The sequence below is a fragment of the Diceros bicornis genome, chromosome X (genome assembly GCF_020826845.1).
Source record: "Diceros bicornis minor isolate mBicDic1 chromosome X, mDicBic1.mat.cur, whole genome shotgun sequence".
Lineage (NCBI taxonomy): Eukaryota > Metazoa > Chordata > Mammalia > Perissodactyla > Rhinocerotidae > Diceros > Diceros bicornis.
This window is the reverse complement of record NC_080781.1, coordinates 59,657,889-59,673,671: the sequence shown is the minus strand read 5'-3', so window position 1 is coordinate 59,673,671 and position 15,783 is coordinate 59,657,889. Positions and strand designations below refer to the sequence as shown.

Below are 15,783 nucleotides of genomic sequence, written 5' to 3'. Positions count from 1 at the left end.
CTAGAAGGAATGAGTAAATTATACTTTATTTGTACAATGGAATTCTATATAGCAAGGATAATGAACAAACTATAATTACACCTGAAAATATGGATGCCTCTCACAAATGTAATGTTGCAGAAAGAAACCAGACAGAAAAGAGTACATCCTGTATTATTTCATTTATATAAAGCACAAAATCAGACAAAACTAATATATGCTATTAGAAGCCAAGATGGTATTTGTCCTTGAGGTAGAGATCAATGACTGGGAAGTGAAGAGGAGGAAGGCTTTTAGGTAATGTTCTGTTTCTTGGTCTATATACTGGGCACACAGATGTGTTCAGTTTGTGAAAATACATTGAGCTATGAACTTAGCATTTGTGTGCTTTTCTGTATGTATGTTATAATTCAAAAAATGTGAAAAATGAAACAAAACAAATGGGAATATGTGAGGGAAATATTATTAACTTCTCAGCAGTAATGTTTTCTGCTGGTTCTCTGCTATGCACAAGCCAATTTCATGGGTCCAATCCTGAGTCAGAGTCAGAACTAAATCTCCATCCTCTCATTTCAGTACATGAGCCAGGAAGTTAGATTCTTGGGGCGGGAATGAAGCACTCAGTCATACCATACACAGCTACAGTAAAACACAGAAACACAGACAATATAACATAAATGCACATATATATGCACTTGCATACACATAGGTGCATGCAGTCTTATCTAAAGGCAGAGATGCACAGACTTGTATCCATACACAGACCACACAGTCACTTTCATAATAATGATAATAAATCAATATTTATTGTGTGTGTGTGGCATGCCAGACACTTTTCTAAGTGATTTACATAGATTAAATAATTTATTCTTCACAACCACACTATGAAGCAGATGCCATTATTATCCCCATATTACAGGAGAAACTGCAGAACAGAAGCATAAAGTAATTTGCCCAAGGACACCTAGTTAATAGCATAGTTGGGTTATGAGCCCAGTAATCATGGCTTCACTGTCTATGTTCTTAATCACCATGCTATACAACCTTCCACAAAACATACTTGTACACTCACATGCATATACACAAAAAACATGCCTTAGAACCCTCAACAGGGAGGGAGTGTCCTTGATTCAATGGAATTCTGAATGCATCATGGAACTCCTTCAAACTTCCTTCTCAGAGAGGTGCCAGCAGGGCCGTTGTGCCTTAAACTCACTTACCTAAAGAGAAAACTGTCCCAGGTAAGAGTTTTACAATTGGAAAAACACATGGTAAGCTTGGAAATATTCCCATAAAAGACTCATACCGACCTTCAGCATACAATGAACAAGCATTCAAAGGTGGTGACTGATGATCAAAATGGCTAGACAGTAGAACCTGGGAAAAGAATACTACCTAGCATTTACCCAGAACTTTCTACTTTACACTATGTTTTTCATATCTGCCATGTTATTTACCTCTCAAACTCTTACTAGATAAGGATTGTTTTCCCCGTTTTGCATCCATGGCACAAGCTTTGGAATCAGACTACCTAAACGAATCCTGGCTCCATTTTTCCTAGCTGTGTAACTTGATACAATGTTTCACTTCTCTAGCTGTAGTGTTTTTATCTTTGAAATGGAATTAATACTATTAGCCACATCTCAGAGTAATGAGGATTAAATGAATTAAGATCTGTAAGTACATAGAACACAAATAAGTACTCAAGTGCACAACTAAGTAATCAAAAAGTATTAGTGATTATTATTATTACAGATGAGAGAATAGGTTTAGAAATGAAACTTGCCAAGATCACAAAGCTTTAACATTTTATGGATAGCCACAACACACTCATAAGTTCCCATATACAGTAATACACACTAAGCACACAGGAATGTGTATATGACTGAGATTAGTCTCTTTGGAAGCAACATGATATAATGAAAGGAACAAGAACTTTTGAGTCATATAAACTTAGGTTTGAGTACTGTTTTCAGTTGTGTTTGAATGAGACAGCATTGGGGACCTAGTAGGCACCTGATTTTCTTTCCTTCTAGTCACTGACCTAATTTTTTTCTTCCCAAATCTACATTTGTTGTTGCTATTGTCATTGTTGTAATTGTTTTTAATTTGGTTTTATCATACACTAAAAGAACAGAAGAGAGAGAAAACTCATAAAATTTCTTTAGAATCACCTGGCTATTTCATGATAAAATTGAAAGACTTCAGACCGTAGAAAAAATAGGTTATAGTTCTAGATTAATCATTTATTAGTTGTATGACATTGAGCAAGTCACCTAATTTCCTGAGTCTCAGTTTCTTTTTCTCTCAAATGGAGATAATCTCTGCTTTGGGCTCATTAGTTTGCTATGAAGAGCAAATGAAATGAAGGATGTGAAAGCCCTATGTAAACTTTTCACTTGGGCAGGGCTATTTTCTCTCAGCTGAGCCCACAGGAGCAAGTTTCAGAGGAAGGCCAGACTGAAGATGGAAAATGAGAGGGAAAGATAAAAGGAGAAATGAAATAGGTAAGGTGAGCAAGAGTCCTGGGAGTAAGTTAAAAATGAGGGCAGAAGGAAGAGGCGCTCAAAGGAGGAGAGAGAGAGCAAGAGCTAGAGAGAGAGAGAGAATTTCTAGGCTACTTGGAATTAGACATAGTTTAGTTAATACACACTGATACTAGCCCAGGGAGAAGGTCAGCCGGCATCAAGTCAAGCCTCTCTTACCTTTACCTTACCTTCCTGTCATCCCAGTATCACCTGGGCCTGGTCCCCATCATCCATAACAATTTGCATCACTGTTTTTCCTAGAATTTACAAGTTTTTCCTTTAATGAGACAATGCTTTTTTCTCTCCCTCCATCTCTCTTTCTGAATTGGGCTAGACTGAGCTAGACAGGCTTATCCTAGACAAAGGATTACTCAACGGAACATAGGAATGCCGAGCTATCCTTGGGGTCCTGTCTCCAATCTCAGCAGTCTGTCAAATAGAATCCTCCATCAAGATGGACGGTTTGGTCCTCTGCTTTCTTAATGTTTTATGTCTCTTTCTTCACCCTGTGACTTAAAATAGGTCCCAGATGGGTATTTTCTCACCTTTGGTAGGTATAGGTCTTTTTTGCTGAGAGGGAAAATGAAGAGAGTGTTGAAAGCCTCAAAGGGTTACAGATAGTACAAGGACAATTTATATTATTCTTTAATCATTATCATGTACCCTAGCATGTCAGAGGTGGGGAAATTGAGGCCCAGTGAGGAAGAGACTCACCTGAAGTCCTGAGAGCTAGTACTAGAACCTAAGCCTCCTGATCCCCCAGCCTGACAATCATGTCCAGCATATCATTACAACACCATTCCTGGGACAATATGATTTAACCACATATTTCCATTTGTATTAAGGAGGTTGCTTTATTTCCTTATACCCTAGTTGTGATATCATAGAAACCATACTGATTTGAAATTGGAAGACCTGGATTCAAATCCTGTCTCTTGCCTGTAGTAGTTATGTGACCTTTCAACAAGTCAGTTTCATCTATTTGAGTCTCATTTTTCTCATCCAAAAATAGAGATGATATTTATCTCACAGAATTGTTTTGAGGCTCAAACAAATAATGAATATCTGAGCCCCTAGCAAAAGGCTTGGAATACAAGAGATGGTCAGTAAAAGCTGAATACCTTATAGATTCATACATCCATAAAGACCTTTAGAAACCATCTTTTTTCAACCCTTGCTGTGACACATAGAAAACTGAGGCCACAGAGGTGAAGGAGTTTTCTCAAAGTTGAGCAGCCAGTTACTGGCAAACCCAGAATTTGAAACCATGTTTTCTAAAATATTTCTGCTATTTAGACACTAAGTGTGAAAAATAATTTAGACTTTAAGCTGATAGCTTGGTTCAGCTATCATTTTTGGCTTACTCTCTGCCAATTTGGATCTCAAAATTTGAAACCAAGTGGTTGTTTTTAAGTGTTTGAGCCTTCTATTTATGTAGTCCTCAGACCAATCACCTCAATAAATCCCTCAACCTGTGAGACAGAAGATGAGCTCACCATTTCAACAGGAAATTTAATTACTCGCTACAACTTCAGGATTGTCTCTGAAACAGTCAAGCCAGTATAGTCCTGGCCATTTTGGAGAGAAGAACAAAAGGAGCCTATTGTCCACTTTAACTTGCTTACACACCCAGCCAAGCTTCCTCCAACTTCTCAGCCACTGACTTTCTCTCCCAGTGGCCCAGAACTCCCCTAAACCCAGCTGAGTAAAAGTTTTTGCAGAGAAAGGGAGGTGATATAGGGTTTGCGAAGAGAGGAAAGAAAGCTTACCTTTGCTAGAGAAAACCCTTCCATAGTCTTGTCAGTGGCCTAGTGATGCTGAACTGCAGACCCCTGTATGAGTCTGCCAGCCCTGCTCAGTCAGTATCCTGGGTTACAGGGCCGTTCTTATAAATTAAGTCCAGAGCCCCAATTTGGCAGATTTTATGGGGGTGGGGTGAGTAGATGAGGGGGCAGTGCTGGGTGCTCTCTTTTCCAGAAGCTAAACTACTGAAATGTCTTGTTCTGGGCTGGTTTGGTACAAAATCTGGGACAGTTCTTTGACCATATCTGGGTGTTTTCCAAATCCTGGTTAGGATCTCAGAAGGAATTACAAGTGAGTGGGCTGCTTTTCTCTTATCACAGCTTGCTAGTTGGTCTTTGCTGAGAGGAGGAGGAGAATGCACTGTCAGTGTGGTCAGTCAAAGCTCACAGATGGATTCCAACAACCCCATTTAATAAATAGGGCCCTTTGCAAGGGTTACTAGATGTGGGAAGAGCCCCCATCTCCACCAATGCTTTCTCTTCTTGCTGTAAAGCAATTATCAGCCCAGCCTGGTATTCTGAGGCAAAGACTGCTTGTTAATAGAGAAAAATAAAACTGGTAATGAAACAAAGAGCTTGCTACATGCCAGATCCTATGTTAACCACTTTACATGCATGCTCTCACTTAAATCTCATAATTATCCTGTGAAATGAACACTCTAATTCTCCTCATTTTACAACTAAAGAAAACCAGGCTCTGAGGAGGAAGGTAACTTGTTCAAGGACACACAATTAGGAAGTAAAAGAAAGGGGAATTTTACTGGGTCTGTCTAGACTCTTAGCCACCACATTACCACACTGTGCTGCTTAGGCAAGAAACACAGAGAGCCCTTTTGAGATGAGGGAATTGACTTCACCATTGTTGAGTGCCTGCTGTCCACCAGTCACTGCTAGATTTTGTGTTAGTTAACTCTGCCTCTGTCATTTCCAGCAGCTCCTAGAGTGAAACCCCAGGGCTGTATTACCGACATTTTCCATTGAGGAGACTGGATGTAGCTAAAAGATAGCCTGGATTAACATAACTTAATAGCCTAAAAACTAGGAAGACCCAGAAGAATTGGAAATATTAAATTAAAAAAAAATAACTAAACTGAAAAAAAGCAAAATGAGCCCTCAAATTTCTAGGTTAACTGGAGTCTGGATTTGTTTAAAACCAAAGACTGTCTTTGCTCCTGCTGGAAAGAGAGGGTAGTGAAAAATCACTGGCCTGGGCCAACTGACCTAGGTTCCAGCCCTGGCTTGCTCTGGAAGTAATCAGCTATGTGGCTTTGGTCCAGGCCCTTTTCTTCTCTGAGCCTCAGTCCTTCCATTTGTACAATGATGGCCTTGAAGTAAATACGGACCCTTGCAGCTCTATAAATTTACATATCTAGAAGTCCATGAAAAACACACATTCTTGATACTAAAAGTGGAAGAGAAAGAAGTTTCAAAATATAAGGAAAGAATGGGTGCAGAGTAATTCGTGAAAAAATGTAGAGAACCCCATACCTCTTTGGAAAGGATTGCATCTATTCACGAGACCCAGGTATAGGAAAGAGACATGTATGATGGCGGTTCCACCACCTAGTATTCTTACTTTATGATGAGGAGATCTTGGCTAGGAGCAGGTTCTGTTCTTCTAGTAGGCTGGACACATTTTTCTCTCCTGGATTTAAAGTGTCTGGAGCAGGGTCCAGGGAGGAGGACTTTCAAAGACTGAGCTAGTGGGGCAAAGTCTGCGTCATAAACCACTGAAGGTACTTAAAGGTGCCTGGATACTTAGGAACTGACCCCACAGACTAGCCCCCAGGCCAAACCAAGTAAAAGTACCAGTAGAGAGAAGCAAGGAGCCACTAGCCTCAGCTCCCTCAGAAATGCTCAGTGATCAAGGGAAGCTGGATCAGACCACAGCAGCCCCTGTGGTTTTCTGCCTCTTCCCCCACTTGGCACAGATGTGGACCTTGAAGCTGGAGGGGGAAGTTGGGGACCAAACCCATTAAGCTGGGATCCAAGTCCAGACTCTAAGGCATTTATGACAGGGAGGGGGTGGGATAAGGCCTCTGCTCTGACTCATGAAAGACAACAAGAAACAGGTCATATAGATGTACTTGAGTCAATATAGTGAAGGTGGCAAGAGGCCAGCTAGGCCAGGTTTTCTGAGCTTGTATTATTCATTCAGCAACTTAGTAAGAGGGCACAAAATGCCTTCCTCTTCTGCAAATCCTGGGAATATTTCTGGTGCCTTTCCTCAGAGGTCACATTAAAAAAAATTTTAAGTTGATACCTATAGAACGGGGGTTGGTAAATTATTTCAGTAAAGGGTCAGTTAATAAATATTTTATTTGCAGAACATATAGCCTTTGTCACAACTACAAAGATAGGCCACTGTAGCATGTTGGGTATATCCATGTGCCAATAAAAGTTAATTTACAAATACAATCAGCAGGCCAGATTTGGCCCAGGAGCTGTAGTTTGAAAACCCCTACTATAGGCTGTTTTGCAATATAGATATTTACAATATGGCAACACTATTAAGAGCATAGAAACTAGAATCAGACATCCTGGATTGAAATTCCAACTCTGCCACTTCCTGATTCTGTGACTTTGGAAAAATGATTTAATCCTCCTAAACATCAGTTCTGCTTCTGTAAAATAGGGATAATAATAGTACCTATTTCATAGGGCTGTTATGAAGAGTGAAATAAAATTATACATAAGAACTATTTAGCACAGTGACTGGCACATAATAAATGTCCGAAAATGAGTTATCATTTTTAAATGTTCAATAAAGAAATAAATCTAAATTCTTCTTTTCTCATTCTTAGAAAACAAGTTGTATTAATTCATGGTGAAAAGAAAGAGTATTTCAAGAATGCTGGCTTTAAGTTCCAGATATGATACTAAAGGAAACACAGTGATCCAGAACAAGTCATTTTGCCCTTGAGGAACTCAGTTCCCTCACCTGTAAAATGAAGAAAATGGTCTAGATTTGTCATTTTTCACAATTATTTTTAGTGGCAGAACTAAGGAAGGTTTTTTAAGATACTGAGTTCCTGCTTCAGTAAATCTGGGGTGAAGCCTGATAATTTACATGTCTAACAATTTCTCAGGTGATGTGGAAGCTGCTGGTCTGAGGAACACACTTTGAGAACCACTGTTGAAGTCTAAGGGACTCTTGCTCTGAAGATCACCCCTTGCCAGCTAATTTACATCTGCAGGCTGATCCTTGAGCACTCGACACCCCTGGTCTTCAGGTATACGATCTTTGGCCCCAGGTAAAAAATATTTTCCCTTCAGCCTCCTGGTACCTCATTCATGTGGAGTCACCCTGAGTATCCTCCCAATACCTATCTGCCCACTCTCTTTGCCCCAGACCCTTTCTGCCTTCCTGGGTGAACTTCTCCTTCCCCTCCAAGCTCTGTTAACATGTCTTGTTTTCTGGCTGCCTTCCTTGAAGAGCTTTATAAATGGCATCAGCTTCTATTTCCAACTCTTCTCTACATTCTCATCTGGCTTCCTGATTGTCAGCTCTCAGCATGAACAGTCTGGTTTGAATCTTGACTCTGCCTCTCCTAAAGTGTGTGATCTTGGGAAAGTCACTTGAGTTCTCCAAGCCTCGATTTGTTATCTGTAAAATCAGGCTGTGAAAATAAAATTGAAGAATGTCTGTAAAAAAGCCTAGTGCAGCATCTGTCACATAGTGAGTGATCAGTAAATGATAGTCTCTTTTTCCTCACTTTCTCTACTTTCCTCACACCTGCCTACCCCCACCCCTACTACTAAGGAGCTGGCCACAAATAAGAAGGATAAAACAATGTAGGAATAAAGTCTTTAATTAGCATAAAAGGACATGATAAGTGAGTGAATGGAGGCCCCAACAAAGTGGTATAACATTTAAGAGAACAGAGAGGTCATTTTCTTTTTTTTTTTTTTGCTAAGCAAGTCATAATTTAATATCTCCATGTTCTAAATAGCATCTTCACACTTAAAATCACACTTACATCTTAGGCCTCAGACAAGTCAGTTCATGGGTCTGTGCCTTTGCTTTAGGGGTGCCTCTAAAATGGTACCAAGATGTTTTTTCAAAGTCTTCTACAACCCATCTCTTGGTGTGTATTCAGTGTCTACCGCAGATCAGAAGATGAAAAGGGCTGGGAGCCAGTACCAATGGAACCATGAGGTTGGCTTGGTTCATTTTTTTTTTTATTGGTTTATAACATTGTAAAAATTTCAGGTGAACATCATTGTACCTCTATTTCTGCATGGACTACATTTTGTTCACCACCAAAATACTAATTAGAACCCATCACCACACACATGTACCAAATTATCCCTTTCACCCTCCTCACTCCCCCCTTCCCCTCTGGTAACTACCAATCCAATTTCTGTCCCTATGTGTTTGTTTATTGTTGTTATTATCTACTACTTAATGAAGGAAATCATACGGTATTTGACCTTCTCCCTCTGACTTATTTCACTTTGCATTATACCCTCAATGTCCATCCATGTTGTCACAAATGCCTGGATTTCATCATTTCTTATGGCTGAGTAGTATTCCATTGTGTATATATACCACATCTTCTTTATCCATTCGTCCCTTGATGGGCACTTAGGTTGCTTCCAAGTCTTGGCTATTGTGAATAATGCTGCAATGAACACAGGGGTGCATGTACCTTTACAAATTGGTGTTTTCAAGTTCTTTGGATAAATACTCAACAGTGGAATAGCTGGATCATATGGTAGTTCTATCCTTGATTTTTTGAGGAATCTCCATACTGTTTTCCATAGTGGCTGCACCAGTTTGCACTCCCACCAGCAGTGTATGAGAGTTCCCTTTTCTCCACATCCTCTCCAACACATATTGTTTCCTGTCTTGTTAATTATAGCCATTCTGACGGGCGGGAGGTGATATCTCATTGTAGTTTTAATTTGCATTTCCCTGATAGTTAGTGATTTTGAACATCTTTTCATGTGTCTGTTGGCCATCTGTATATCTTCTTTGGAGAAATGTCTGTTCAGGTCTGTTGCCCATTTTTTAATTGGGTTGGTAGTTTTTTTGTTGTTGAGATGCATGAGTTCTTTATATATTTTGGAGATTAAGCCCTTATCAGATGTATGGTTTGCAAATATCTTCTCCCAATTGTTAGGTTGTCTTTTCATTTTGTTGATGGTTTCCTTTGCTGTGCAGAAGCTTTTTAGTTTGATGTAGTCCCATTTGTTTATTTTTTCTATTGTTTCTCTTGCCCGGTCAGACGTGGTGTTTGAAAAGATGTTGCTAAGACCGATGTGGAAGAGTGTACTGCCTATGTTTTCTTCTAGAAGTTTCATAGTTTCAGGTCTTACATTCAAGTATTTAATCCATTTGGAGTTAATTTTTGTGCATGGTGTAAGGAAAGGGTCTACTTTCATTTTTTTGCATGTGGCTATCTAGTTTTCCCAACACCATTTGTTGAAGAGACTTTCTTTTCCCCATTGTATGTTCTTGGCTCCTTTGTCAAAGATTAGCTGTCTATAGATGTGTGGGTTTTTTTCTGGGCTTTCGATTCTATTCCATTGATCTGTGTGTCTGTTTTTGTGCCAGTACCATGCTGCTTTTGTTACAATGGCTTTGTAGTATATTTTGAAATCAGGGAGTGTGATACCTCCAGCTTTGTTCTTTTTTCTCAGGATTCCTTTAGCTATTCGGGGTCTTTTGTTGTTCCATATAAATTTTAGGATTCTTTGTTCTATTTCTGTGAATAAATGTTGTTGGAACTTTGATAGGGATTGCATTGAATCTATAGATGGCTTTAGGAAGTATGGACATCTTAACTATGTTAATTATTCCAATCCAAGGGCACGGAATATCTTTCCATTTCTTTGTGTCTTCTTCAATTTCTTTCAGAAATGTTTTATAGTTTTCGGTGTACAGATCTTTCACCTCTTTGGTTAAGTTTATTCCTAGGTATTTTATTCTTTTTGTTGCAATTGTAAATGGGATGGTATTCTTAATTTCTCTTTCTGCTACTTCGTTGTTAGTGTACAGAAATGCAACTGATTTTTGTATGTTGATTTTGTATCCTGCAACTTTACCATATTCATTTATTACTTCTAAAAGTTTTCTGGTGGATTCTTTAGGGTTTTCTATATATAAAATCATGTCATCTGCAAATAGTGACAGTTTCACTTCTTCCTTTCCAATTTGGATCACTTTTGTTTCTTTTTCTTGCCTGATTGCTCTGGCTAGGACTTCCAATACTATGTTAAATAGGAGTGGTGACAGTGGGCATCCTTGTCTGGTTCCTGTTCTTAGAGGGATAGTTTTCAGTTGTTCACCATTGAGGATGATATTAGCTGTGGGTTTCTCATATATGGTCTTTATTATGTTGAGGTACTTTCCTTCTATACCCATTTTATTCAGAGTTTTTATCATAAATGAATGCTGTATCTTGTCAAATGCTTTCTCTGCATCTATTGAGATGATCATGTGATTTTTGTTCTTCATTTTATCAATGTGGTGAATTACGTTGATTGATTTGCGAATGTTAAACCATCCCTGCATACCTGGAATAAATCCCACTTGATCATGGTGTATAATCTTTTTAATGTATTGTTGTATGCGATTTGCTAGTATTTTGTTGAGGATTTTCGCATCGATGTTCATCAGTGATATTGGCCTGTAATTTTCTTTTTTTGTGTTGTCCTTGTCTGGTTTTGGTATCAGGGTAATGTCAGCTTCGTAGAATGAGTTAGGGAGCTTCCCACCCTCCTCAATTTTTTGGAAGAGTTTGAGAAGGATAGGTATTAAGTCTTCTTTGAACGTTTGGTAGAATTCACCAGGGAAGCCGTCTGGTCCTGGACTTTTATTTTTGGGGAGGTTTTTGATTACTGTTTCGATCTCCTTACTGGTGATTGGTTTATTCAAATTCTCAACTTCTTCTTGATCCAATTTTGGAAGATTGTATGATTCTAAGAATTTATCCATTTCTTCCAGATTGTCGAATTGGTTGGCATGTAGCTTTTCATAGTATTCTCTTATAATCTTTTGTATTTCTGAGGTGTCTGTTGTAACCTCTCCTCTTTCATTTCTGATTTTACTTATTTGTGTCTTCTCTCTTTTTTTCTTGGTGAGTCTAGCTAAAGGTTTGTCTATTTTGTTGATCTTTTCAAAGAACCAGCTCTTGGTTTTATAAATTTTTTCTATTGTTTTTTTAGTCTCTATTTCATTTATTTCTGCTCTGATTTTTATTATTTCCCTTCTTCTACTGATTTTGGGCTTTGTTTGTTCTTCTTTTTCCAGTTCCTTTAAGTGCATTGTTAGATTGTTTATTTGAGATTTTTCTTGTTTGTTGAGATAGGCCTGTATCGCTATAAACTTCCCTCTTAGAACCGCTTTTGCTGTATCCCATAAATTCTGGCATGTCGTATTTTCATTTTCATTTGTCTCCAGGTATTTTTTGATTTCTTCTTTGATTTCTTCATTAACACAGTTGTTGTTCAGTAGCATTTTGTTTAATCTCCATGTATTTGTTGCTTTTCTGATTTTCTTCCTATAATTGATTTCTAGTTTCATACCGTTGTGGTCAGAAAAGATGGTTGGTATTATTTCAATCTTCTTAAATTTATGGAGACTTGTTTTGTGGCCTAATATGTGATCAATCCTGCAGAATGTCTCATGTGCGTTTGAAAAGAACGTGTATTCTTCGGTTTTTGGATGGAATGCTCTGTATATATCTACTAGGTCCATCTGTTCTAGTGTGTCGTTTAAGGCCAATGTTTCCTTATTGATCTTCTGTTTGGATGATCTATCCATTGGTGTAAGTGGAGTGTTAAAGTCCCCTACTATTATTGTGTTACTGTCTATTTCTCTTTTTATGTCTGTTAATAACTGCTTTATATATTTAGGTGCACCTACATTGGGTGCATAGATATTTACAAGTGTTATATCCTCTTGTTGGATTGTTCCCTTGATCATTATGTAATGCCCTTCTTTGTCTCTTTTTACAGTTTTTGTTTTAAAGTCTATTTTGTCTGATATGAGTACTGCTACCCCAGCTTTCTTTTCATTGCCATTTGCGTGGAGTATCTTTTTCCATCCCTTCACTATCAGTTTGTGAGTGTCTTTAGGTCTGAAGTGTGTCTCTTGTATGCAGCATATATATGGGTCTTGTTTTTTTATCCAGTCAGCCACCCTATGCCTTTTAATTGGAGCATTTAGTCCATTGACGTTTAAAGTAGCTATTGATAAGTATGTACTTACTGCCATTTTTTAACTTTTTTTTTTTTCTCAGTGTTTTAGTAGTCCTTCTCTGTTCCTTACTTCTTCTATACAGAATTGATGGTCACTTTAGTTTGACCTCTGTCTGAAAGCTGTACTCTTTAACTCCCCTCCTCCCTCCTTTTATGTTTTTGATATCATATCTAACCTCTTTTTTGTACATTTGTATCCATTACGTCCTAATCATGGAAATAAATAATTTTTCCTATTTATGGTCTTCTCTTTTCCCCTTAAATCAGTCCCTTTAACATTTCTTGTAGCACTGGTTTCTTGGTGACAAACTCCTTTAATTTTTGCTTATCTGGGAAAATTTTGATCTCTCCTTCCATTTTGAATGATAACCTTGCTGGGTAGAGTATTCTTGGCTGTAAGTTTTTTCCTTTTAGCACTTTAAATATATCATGCCATTCTCTTCTAGCCTGTAAGGTTTCTGCTGAGAAGTCAGCTGATAGCCTTATGGGGTTTCCTTTATATGTAACTTGACATTCTCTTGCGGCTTTTAGGATTCTCTCTTTATCTTTAATTCTGGACATTTTGATTATGATGTGTCTTGGTGTGGGCCTCTTTGGGTTTATCTTGTTTGGGGTTCTCTGTGCTTCCTGTACCTGGATGTCTGTTTCCTTCCTTAGGTTTGGGAAGTTTTCATCTATTATTTCTTGAAATAGATTATCTGCCCCCTTGTCTCGCTCTTCTCCTTCTGGGACATCTATAACACGGATGTTAGTGTGCTTGATGTTGTCCCAGAGGTCCCTTAGACTGTCCTCACTCTTTTTATTTCTTTTCTCTTTTACATGTTCACCTTGGGTAATTTCTTCTAGTCTTTCTTCTAGCTCACAGATCCGTTCTTCTGTATCCTCTACTCTTCTTTTGAGACCCTCTAATGAATTTTTCATTTCCAGTATTGTATTTGTCATTTCTGATTGGTTCTTTTTTATATCTTCCATTTCTTTGTTGACATTCTCACTGAGTTCATCTATTCTTCTCCCCAGATCAGTGAGCATCCTTAACACTCTTAGTTTGAACTCTCTGTCAGGTAGGTTGCTCATTTCTGTTTCACTTAGTTCCCTTTCTGGGGTTTTGTCCTGTTCCCTTACTTAGAATGTATTCTTTTGCCTCCTCATTTTGCCTCTTTCCCTGTGCTTGTTTCTAAGTATTAGGTAGGTCAGCTACGTCTCCTGCTCTTGGATAGGTGACCTTATGTAAGTGATGCCTTAGGAGGCTTCCAGTGTGCTTCCCTCAGTTCTCAATGTTCCAGGGGTGGCCCCTATGTGGGCTACATGTGTCCTTCTATTGTGGCCTGTTAGCTCTCCCTATAGGCGCCCAGGGAGGCTGAGTTATGCTCCTGGCCAGCTGTTGTTATGCTCAGCTGCTTGTAGTTGTTGTGGGCCCTTCCGTCTCTTTATCAGGTGTGGGGAGCCCCAGCACGGTTGGCTGTAAGTTCTAATACCACATTTGTGTTGCAGTATTTCTTTTAACTGAGTAGGCCCCCAGCGTGGCAGGTTGTTAGGCTCAGGGCCTTACAATTGCTGTAAGCCTCCAGCCTATTAGGTCTCTTGTCAGCTCTCTGAGGATTGCAGCTGGGTGGGGCTGGCCTCAGGCACAGGAACACCCAATTGTTTCAGGCTTTGGAAGGTGGGACAAACCTCCTATGTGGGTCTTTGAGAAGCACAAGTCTTCTGCAGCTGACAAGCCCTGTTGCCCACAGGTCCACACCACTGCCAACACAGTCCTGCCCCGTGTGAGCGCCCCGACCTCCCCAAGCGGACCCAGTCTCTCCACGGCGGGAGCCCCACACACTCCGCCACTGCCCCACACTCTCCACCCGCTCCTTGTGCACACCCTGCCCGCTCAAGTCGGCTCAGTTGCCAGGCTGCAGAGAATCCAGTCACCAATCTATGCAGGCCCACACGTTGCCTGAGGGCTTGTTGTTGGGTGGGGCCAGTCTCTAGGGTGAGCTGTCTGCTCTGGCTGAGCTGGATTAAATCGGTGCTGTAGTGGGTGGAGCAGACCCTGGGCTAGCAGGACTCAGGGAGAACTCCAATGGCGTCTGTGTCATCATGCTCACACCAGGCCACAACAATGGCCGCCGCCAATGTCCCAGTCCCTGGAGAGGTCTCACCCCTCACCGAGATGCACTCAGGGCCTATTAGGTGAGTCTCTTGTCACCAAAGCACTGTGCACCTTTCTTTCTGGTGATTTTAGGATGCTTTCTGGAACGGGTGAGTTTGTGCGCGGGCCCTTTAAGAGCCAGTTTTAGTTTCTTTGTGAACCGGGTTTTCTGGGGGTCCTCCCCACTACTTTAGTAGCAGGCAAAGTCAGATATTATGCCGCTGGTCTCGATTTTGCTGGGTCCACAAAATGCCCACAGCGGGGGCGCTCCCCGGCTCAGGACCCCGCGCCTCCAGGGAGTGTGCGTACCTGTGAGCTGCTCCCGGCAGCCGTGAAGCTGGCGGCTTGTGAAGGCGGTGTTTTTCCAGAGAGGTAATTTTCAATGGATACGTGCCAGGATAACCTTCATAAATGACTGAATGACATCATTTTTCCTCCCACTCCCATTCATCAAGCCAGAAACCTGAATATCATCCAAGAATCCTATGCTCTCTCTCACTCTCCACATCCATTCTTTTGGCAAATCCTGTCATATTTATATACTAAATGTCTTTTGAATCCACCCCCTTTCTCCATCTCCACTGCCATAGCCTTGGTCTGAGCCATGCTCACATCTTGATTGGATTACTGTAATAACATCCTCATCATTCTTTTTGTCTTCATTCTTGCCCCCACAATCTACTTTTCAAGTAACAGCCAAAGCTATCTTTTGCAAAATACAAATGTGATTATATCTCCCCCTTACTTAAAATCCTCCAGCAGTGCTGTCTTGTTGACTGAAATTGGAGCAATACAGAGATTAACAGGGCCCCTGGGTAAGGATGACATTCAAACTGATGATATGTTCTGTGTGTGTGTGTGTGTGTGTGTGAATGCACCTATGGAAATATCATTAAGTAAAAGACAAGGCACAGAGGAATGAGTATCTTGTGTTTGCATCATACACACAGACACACACACACTTATATGTATATACTTATTATAGGAAATCATCACAAAAATATTTTTTATAATTTTATTTATTTATTTATTTTTTCCCCAAAGCCCCAGTAGATAGTTGTATGTCATAGCTGCACATCCTTCTAGTTGCTGTATGTGGGACGCAGCCTCAGCATGGCCGGAGAAGCGG

At 39.9% G+C, this 15,783-nt stretch overlaps 1 pseudogene; it reads left to right on the top strand.

Annotated features, from left to right (window-relative positions):
* Window positions 1-15,410: 15,410 nt before the first annotated feature.
* Window positions 15,411-15,510, top strand: LOC131401537 (U6 spliceosomal RNA; annotated as a pseudogene).
* The last annotated feature ends 273 nt before the right edge of the window (window positions 15,511-15,783 follow it).